This window comes from Hesperophylax consimilis, chromosome 14, assembly GCF_061612785.1.
Source record: "Hesperophylax consimilis isolate HC1 chromosome 14, BYU_Hcon_1.0, whole genome shotgun sequence".
Lineage (NCBI taxonomy): Eukaryota > Metazoa > Arthropoda > Insecta > Trichoptera > Limnephilidae > Hesperophylax > Hesperophylax consimilis.
The window spans coordinates 21,685,657-21,694,268 of NC_142849.1; positions in this window are offsets into that span (position 1 = coordinate 21,685,657).

The following is an 8,612-nucleotide window of genomic DNA, read 5'->3' on the forward strand; positions in this document are numbered from 1 at the left end:
TGGTATTCTAACAAAAACATTTTTCCACTACTACCGTTGACGAGTCTTGCTCCATATAAATTCAATTTAAACTCCAACGTCTTCTGTTGAACGCGATCGCTTCGTTATCAGTCTTATAAAATTACTTGGTCCTGGTAATAGGCAGCCGCCGGTCGTCACCAAGTGAATTCCATGGATTTGTGGATCCTATTAGTGGACATTGGCTTCTTGTGTTCGATGAATTCGGTATAAATGTAGCAATAGTACATGGGCATTGTGACCTTGCGCCAATGTTTCGTGTTTGCACAAACATTTGGTTCAATTTTTGTGGTAATATTGTCGCTGTAGACAAGGTTTAACCCTAGAAGCCTTATCTACGCCTGCGAGGCGTACACACAATCTTAAATTCTATTTCTCTTTCTAACGGTTGAAGTTAGCGCCTCGTGCTCTTTAACCAACCCAGTGGCTGACGGGAGCTCGCCAATGGTCACTAAGGTAAGTCCAGCCGTTTTTGAGTTTTTGAGGTATATTACGCCTGCGAGACGTATGTTTAGGCTTTGTGTAACATTTAACTAAGATTATGTGTTTTAAAATGTGTTTAATTTTTCGTCCATTTTATGTTTTTTGGGCCTTGTTTCATATACCACCATGTCATGGTCTAATATATTAAACAGTAACGATATTTTGAAAATCTTAGACCAAGAAGATAGTCTTTCTCTGGGAGAATCAGCTTCTGAAGACGAGGACAGCCAGTTTAGACGACATTCAAAGCGAAGATGAGAATAACTATGTAACTGAAGAGGCTTTCCCTTTACAAGAATCTGCTCCCACTGAAGAAGCCGACTCAAAATTTCAAAAGCTCACCTAGCATCTGATTCTGCTCATGCTTCGCAATCTGCCAACTCAGGGCGAATTTATCGTGTTCCTGAAAATACTCTTCGCGGTAAGAATAGACGCGGGATGTTTGGTCAACAAATAAGGGTCAATCATCTCACAGAACTTCAGCTTTGAATTAAGTCCGCAGCTCTCGAGAATCAGCTCAAATTACAAATTAAATCTAGTGGGCACTATTCTATAAAATAATAGAAAAATGCACGAAAAATTGAAGAACTCGATATCTCAACCTGTTGGAAGTTCTACATTTTGTTTTGATGGCCCTCTGATACTTCTATCGTACCAGCCAAAACCTGCAAATATAGTTTACCTTTTTTCTTGTTGTGATGAGAATGCAATAATTAATAATTCAAGTGGCAAACCAGACACGATTCATTTCTAGAACCAAACAAAAGGAGGAGTAGATTCATTTGATCAAATCTGCGCCTCAATTTCGTGTGGCCGCAAAACTAATAGATGGTCAATGGCTATTTTCTATGGCATCTTAAACATGGTTTTTGTCAATTCTGCTGTAATTTATGGCCACAACATGATCAAATGAACTCTCAAATAAAAGAGTATTCATTAAACAACTCAGCACAGATTCGGTCAAGCCTTGGATTCAGACTTGAAGCTCCGACTTAAAAATATAAGCCAAATTCTCGCAAAACCTACTGATTCAGGTAATAAACTTCAGGCAGGAGAACCAGAGCCCAAAAAACGTAAATAGTGCGCTTTTTGCTGCTAAAAAAAGAGAATGTCGAAATTAGTGTGCTGTAAGTGCAAAAAGTCAGTATTTTCTGAGCACAAATTTGATGTCTGTCTAGATTGCTCTAAAATCATAGCTAGTAATTAAAAGCATGATTACTTTTAATGTTTGCTCTAAGAATAAGAAATTAATCTTAAAAAAATATATGATTATTTAGAAAAAACATATTTTCAAGTTGATTTTTAAGAAGATGATTTTTTGTTTGAATATAAGCATAATGTTTTGATTCGTTGTAATAAATACCTGTACCTAATGGTAGTTTTCATTGATAAACCTGTGTTTTATTATTAGTTTACATACCAACCTTCACTTTACATTGAAAAATAGGGCACAAGTAGGTATATTTTAGCCTACTGGCTGTCATTTACATGTGTACACCTCTGAGACGTATGTTAAGGCTTTATGTACCTATAAAATAGATTAGGCTTCTAGGGTTAAGAATAATGAACACTAAAAATAAGCACAATTTTTGCACAGATTCAGTGTTTTTTAACTTTGCATAGTTTTCAAGGTATAGTTGAAAATATCCGCATCTTTGCAGGTAAGATTCATTTGTAAATTTTGTGCAAACATATTTAGATTTAAATTGTGGCATACTAAATAAATCGTTCGATCTGGTATAATGCAAACTTTTATAGATATGACAAATCAACAAGATAGTTCACGATTTTGCATATGAATATAGCATCGGAATTTTTTCTACGTAATGTATGTTAAATGATGAATTAAAAAAATCTCAAGTCACAGGGAAACATTATCTAAATAAACATGTTTGCTTATTTTATTGGTATTTATATTGAAAGACATTTAGATTGACAAATAAACCCTATTGACACAGGTACCTTTGCAGCCGCATCCGCAGAAACCACCCCTAGAATTTTAATATCTCTAGTGCTCTAATGATCTGCGAAAGCTTAACAAACGGCCATAGACAAAACGCCATCCATCGTCTATTGTGGCCGCTTGCTGCCATATTGTCCATTGTCCCAATCTCCCTCCCGTTCCCTATTTTCCTCACTCCGACTCTGAGCGGGATTTAGCTGCACAGATAATGGGACTACTGGGAACTGGGGACTGCCGCGTAAAAAGCACGAATATATAGTTTTGCTCGTTTTTGTTTCCAAGGTTCGCAGATTTTTTTATGGTGCTCGTTTTTCAGTAATTCTAAATTACTGGGAGATTTTGAATGGGAATACTAAAACCATTGAAGTAGTAAAATAGCAACATTTAAATATAAGAAAATAAACGGTTTATAGTTGAGTTTACAAATGTCTTCACATAAGTGGAGGGTTCAATTCCTATACCACCCTTCTATTTATTATATTTTTACATATTTAATTCTATTTACTTGTACACTGAGGTAAGTTTACAAATTATAACTTAAGTACATAGGCTCAGTTAAATTTTATCTTGCTTAATTTGATTCTTACAATATATTTCACCGATCTATCATCACAAAATCAACACTTATAATGATTGTAGAAAGTGTTTTTCAAATATTGTCAGGTTATTTACAAGCCAACAGTGTTATTCGGTCTTTAAAAAAACCTATGTTTTAGCATAATTTAAGAAAAAAACATTCAACTTACCTCAGATAGGATGGAAGACTATGTGATACACACGGAGAAATAGTTTATTGAGACTATGGTATCCCCAATCGGGGCATGTTAAGAGACTGAAGTTAGTGAGGAAGAGAAGGAGATGGGGTAGATGAAGGTGAAGTATCTGGTTATTCAGATTTGGTTACCAAACACGACTAATATCATTTCAACGTTTCGATTTTGAATAGTGATATTTACTAAGAGTATATGTGCGATTCTTTAGAAATTTTTCTATGACAAAATAATATCATGAAATAGCAGCTTCTCTGCCAGCAATCTTGTGTTATTTTAATAACATATAAATACACATTTTAGTAGAATTCGTCAAATTCATATTTTTATTTATTTGAAAAAAAAAACTGTAAAATAAGATTGACAAATTTGCATACTGGCCAAAAAATAATAATAATATTTAGATGAATTTATATACCTATTGTTTTTGTGCTATTTCTCCTCTCGGTCTTTTCAGATTAATTTCTTAAAGACAAGCTAAACTATTTATAGGGTTTTGGTGTTTTTGAAGAGATCGAAAAATATTATTTCTGTTTGTGTTGTGCAACCCGATCCCTACCAACCCTACCGCAATGATACCATTTACTGCCATTTTCTTGCTCGCTCAGTTTGACGATGGGTTGACGTATATCTCGCAAGGGAAGACTCGTATAAACTGAGTGCAGTTAAAAAATTTCACCTATGTACTAAAACTAATCTTCTTGAGTTTTTTTTAAATTTTATGAATTACTTATGTTCAATAATTCCCAAGATTTTTGTCAATTTAATACAATTTAGAACTTGTTAGTTTATCTTGGTAGTGCTCAATTCCGTGACAATATTCGTGGGTCACTTTCTAACAGTATGCAATCTTTAAAAGTATAATAAACATGTATAATATTATTTAGAATCAATCAAATGTGATATAAAATATTTTTATTATTAAACTTATTAGATAGGTACTAAGAGATTAGTTGTGGAGATACTTATTTTTACATATTTTTTTCCCTTTTCTAATCAACTAAACCACCTCAATGGTAGACTCTACTGTAATGAAATTCTCACTGCTTCTCCGCAAAGAATAATTTCTACGTCAAAGCTAACAGTTTTATAAAATTCCTCCTGTCAGGTTTGAAAAGTTAGAGGAGTTTAATATCATTATCAGTCTAACACAAATTGTCCAAAAATAAAATTAGTGTAACCGAAACTGTGAATTATGAACAATTCAAAAAGTTAATTAAGTCCCTCAAATTGGATAATGATATATTGTACCCCTAATTTTCTTACACTTATTCAATCTGTAAAAAATATATATTAATTTGATTGTCTTTAAAAAAAAAACTATTTTTCTAAATTTTTCTTGATATATTGTACCCTTAATTTCCTCACGCTTACTTAATCTGTAAAAAGATGTATTATTTTAATTATCTTTAAAAAAACAATTTTCTAATTTGTGTACCCATGTTAATATTATGTTTGTATTTATTTCAAAAGTTTTTGATTATTGTTTAAAAAATCATTAGAACTAAATGTAAAGACTCCTCCCATAAACACGAGCTCCTGGAGCTCAACTTATGGAGAAATAGAATAATAACGAAAAAATTATTTATAAGTCTGCATATTGTAATCATTTATAATGTTAAATAATAAATAAATAAAAAATAAAAAAATAATACTCGTATTCCATAATTTTTTATCTTACCAGAATTTGCAGAATTGCACAAAGAAAACTTACTGTTAATTTATTGAAAATCTGGTCAAATTATTCATTTTCCTGTTGAAAATGGGACTGCGGGCCTATAACGAATGAATTGAAAGAGTTCGTAACAAAGTATCAGTCAAAAGCAAATGTTCACACAAATACTGATATTGATATTGACATACCTATATTGTAGCACTCCTTCATGATATATTTTAGGAAAAAAAAACGTGTTCTTCTCGTGTTTTGTCAGGAATTCAGCATGCTGTAACTTTTTAACAGAATAATTTTTCTCCGCGTACCAACCGAATTATATTACCCTCTCAATTTCTTCACAAAATAAAACTTATAACAATTTATATGACAAAGATTGCATATTATTATGTACTTGAGTATAAAGTATAAAAATATGTAGTTTTATTTAGCACCTTATAGTTTCTATTTGTCTTTGAGACATAATCATCATAATGTTTTCTACTTGATTATCACTCTTTTCTCTCAGTCATGTTTTTACTTTAGGTTTAAATATATTAAGTACTGTAATTTTCGTGGAGCATTATATAGTTTGTAGCATGAAATTTAATATTTCTCTGTCCAAAAGATAAATTAAAATCATTTAATTTTCGCTTATTGCCCTGATTGAGTATTTATAATGGGCAGTGTGGAATTCAGATTTTTATTAAAGTTGAAAAAGAATATTTTTTTAATACATTTCATGCATAATCAAACCAAAAAGTGTAATCAATGGACAACATTTATGATTTGAGATTTTCACGGCCAAAAGTATTATACTGAATATTTTTGGGTTACTATGCCGCATTGAGCTTCCTTCTTCTTCAGCCAATGTTTATAACAGAGTTGAACAATATCCACCATCAGGGCAAATGTGTAGATTTTGGTGAAGTGTGTGTTGACGTATAGATATGTTGCTCGCTTTAATCCTTCTAGGGTCAGTATTTCAGTAAATTTGGTGAAATTTATGTGGTTTTTGGCGTCTAGTTTTGGTGTACTAATGTTGGACACTGCATCGCTGTCCGAAACATTGTCAAAAGAAGGATGAAGCACAACACGGCATAAAACATTATTAAATTTGATTTATTTTAAATTTATTTAAAAAATTAAATTTATTTAAAAAAAAAAAAAAAAAAATTTAAAAATTTAAAAAAAAAGCATAAAACACCAAATAACTTATCACGATAGGTGCAATGTTATTTTACGGCAATTGGCTAATTCCTATGTCTTCGCAATTTATTTATTTATTAACAACCTTTTTAGGGATTTTTCAATATAAATATAAAAAATGTACAGTATTTATTAAGCAGAACTAAACTGCCTCATTAACAATCTTTTGTATTTATTAAGTGATACATTGAAGTTGTCCACTGACTCGGTATAATTATTTCCCTCCATAAGTATTCTGGGCAATGAGGAATACGTATGGTAGTTAGTCCCAGAATATCTGCACTGAAATAAATCCCGACTTTTATTGTTACATATTGGAATCTGAAAGGATATCAACTGCATAATTTAGAATTAATAGCAATAAACAATATGTTATATAGAAATAATCACCTAATAAGAGTTTCATGATTAAATATTTTTTTTAAATGCCACGAAAGGAGAAAACAAGCCTGGAGGGAAAGAAAGGGAATTTTCCTGAAAACCCCGCTAGAGTGCGTTTTTTCAGCTCACTTCCGGTTGTTCGTTTTTTTTCGAATTTCATCGCGGAAAAATAATTCGCAAGGTTTTTTTAAGGGGATGAAAGTCGTATTTATAGTTTGTCGCAGGGAAAGTAATTTTTAGGATGTTATGTGTTTACCTTGAAATTTGTGGACCTAAATTCTGTATTTCAGAAGTTAAAGGTCGGTTGTCACATTTTGAAATTGTTCAGGAGAGAGGAAATAGTAAAATTTTTCCTTTGAACATTGTGGGGATACCAGACCTTTTTGAAACTATGTCGACCTAACTTAGTTTCACATTATCGTAGGACAACCGTCTTTATACCTCTGTGTAGATACTGTAAAAACTAAGAATGTCTTATACCTTACTCATTTTCACAAAAAGCTGGACAACTTACCTTTGACTTCTGAGGTACAGAATCAATAATGGAAATAGAAGGTATAATTACTGTGGAAGTGACCAGAAGATTGTGAAACGGTGTTCCAGTTCCCGAAATATTGACACCGTTAGATCGAAAGTTTCAAAAAAGTTTTTCGAACTAGTTTGGAAAAATTACATTACTTAACTCTTTGACGGCCTCCGTGGTCGATGGGTAAAGCTTTCGATTAGCAAGCGGAAGGTAGCGGGTTCGAACCCCATCGTGCGCAATTTGATTCGATTAATGTGTGTTATTTCACAAATTATTCATTTTTGTAATAATGAGTGGAAGGTACTCTCAGTGTATCCCCCTGGTGACAATCTTCCAAAAATTGACAGCGGCCAAAAAGAATATTCCACGTAAATAATTGATTAGTTCCCTACACCATAATAACACTAGATCCAGACGGTTGAGAGCAGTTGGGACTCCTGTGCGGTTTCACTATTTATGTTTATTATTGTAAAAATAATAATTTAAAATTTTAAAAGCATAACTAAAAAAAAATTAATTGATTACTTTTCAAACATGTGAAATTTTAATTATTGAAATTAATCAAGGCGTGCTCTTTAGGCTCATTAGTTGATACAAAAGACGTAAGAAAATAACTTTCAAAAGATTTTTCAAATTTCCCCTTTCTTTTCCACTATTCATTAAAATTCACAAAATCCCCATTAATTATAGTCCTGGCAACTCTTGTTCTGTATTTTATCAAATAAAAAAACTATTTGAGTTATAATTTTTTTCGGGAATAACCCAATGCAAATCTTGGAAGCGGAAATAAGGCACTTCCCGACATCCGATATAAAACTCGTTGTCTATGATAATGCATTCTGTCGGTGGTGGCAATTTCGTACAAATATGCGCACATATACGCATCTGGGCGGATGAAATTACAAGAGTTAAGATGCTTAATAAATTTCGGTCCTACTCGATTGACATTTGGTGAGGTTGACTCCAGTTTCTGGAAAGGAAACTAGAATCCTCAGTCAAACCAATTTATAGATGTTTGTTTTTTATGGGTTGATTTTTTTTTTAAATCAAGCCAATTTAATTTTCATTTTATAGTCTCAAAAGCGTTGTTGTTTGTATTGGACTACTTGTAGGTTAATCCACATTCATATATTTCAAAAAAATCTATGTATTTTCTGAGTATTTATTGTATAAAACAAACCTCCACCGTCACCGCTTTCTTTGGTTTGCTCATTTGTCCCCGGTGGCTACAATGGACAGAAAAAAACCGCACTGAATATCCGCCAGAGATGTAAACAGTGTAGAATATACACAAACTGGCCACCCTGTACAAGGGAAGTATGTACTCTAGTAAATATAAGTTTTTTTATATTCATATTTGGTTGCTCTCTTTCTTTGCTTCAATATTGAGTTTTAATAATAGAAGCATTTAAATATATCGAATGACTTCGTTTATAAAAAACAGCACGTTTATTAATGCTATGATAAAATAAAAAAAATATTTCATCCAACTGAGGAAATACAAGAGAAAAAATCCAGTAAAACAATCTACATCTGTGGCTAAGTAGTAAAAGCGTTTTTTCTTACATATTTTCAATAATATTATTACTATTTACAAAATAAAAACTTTTA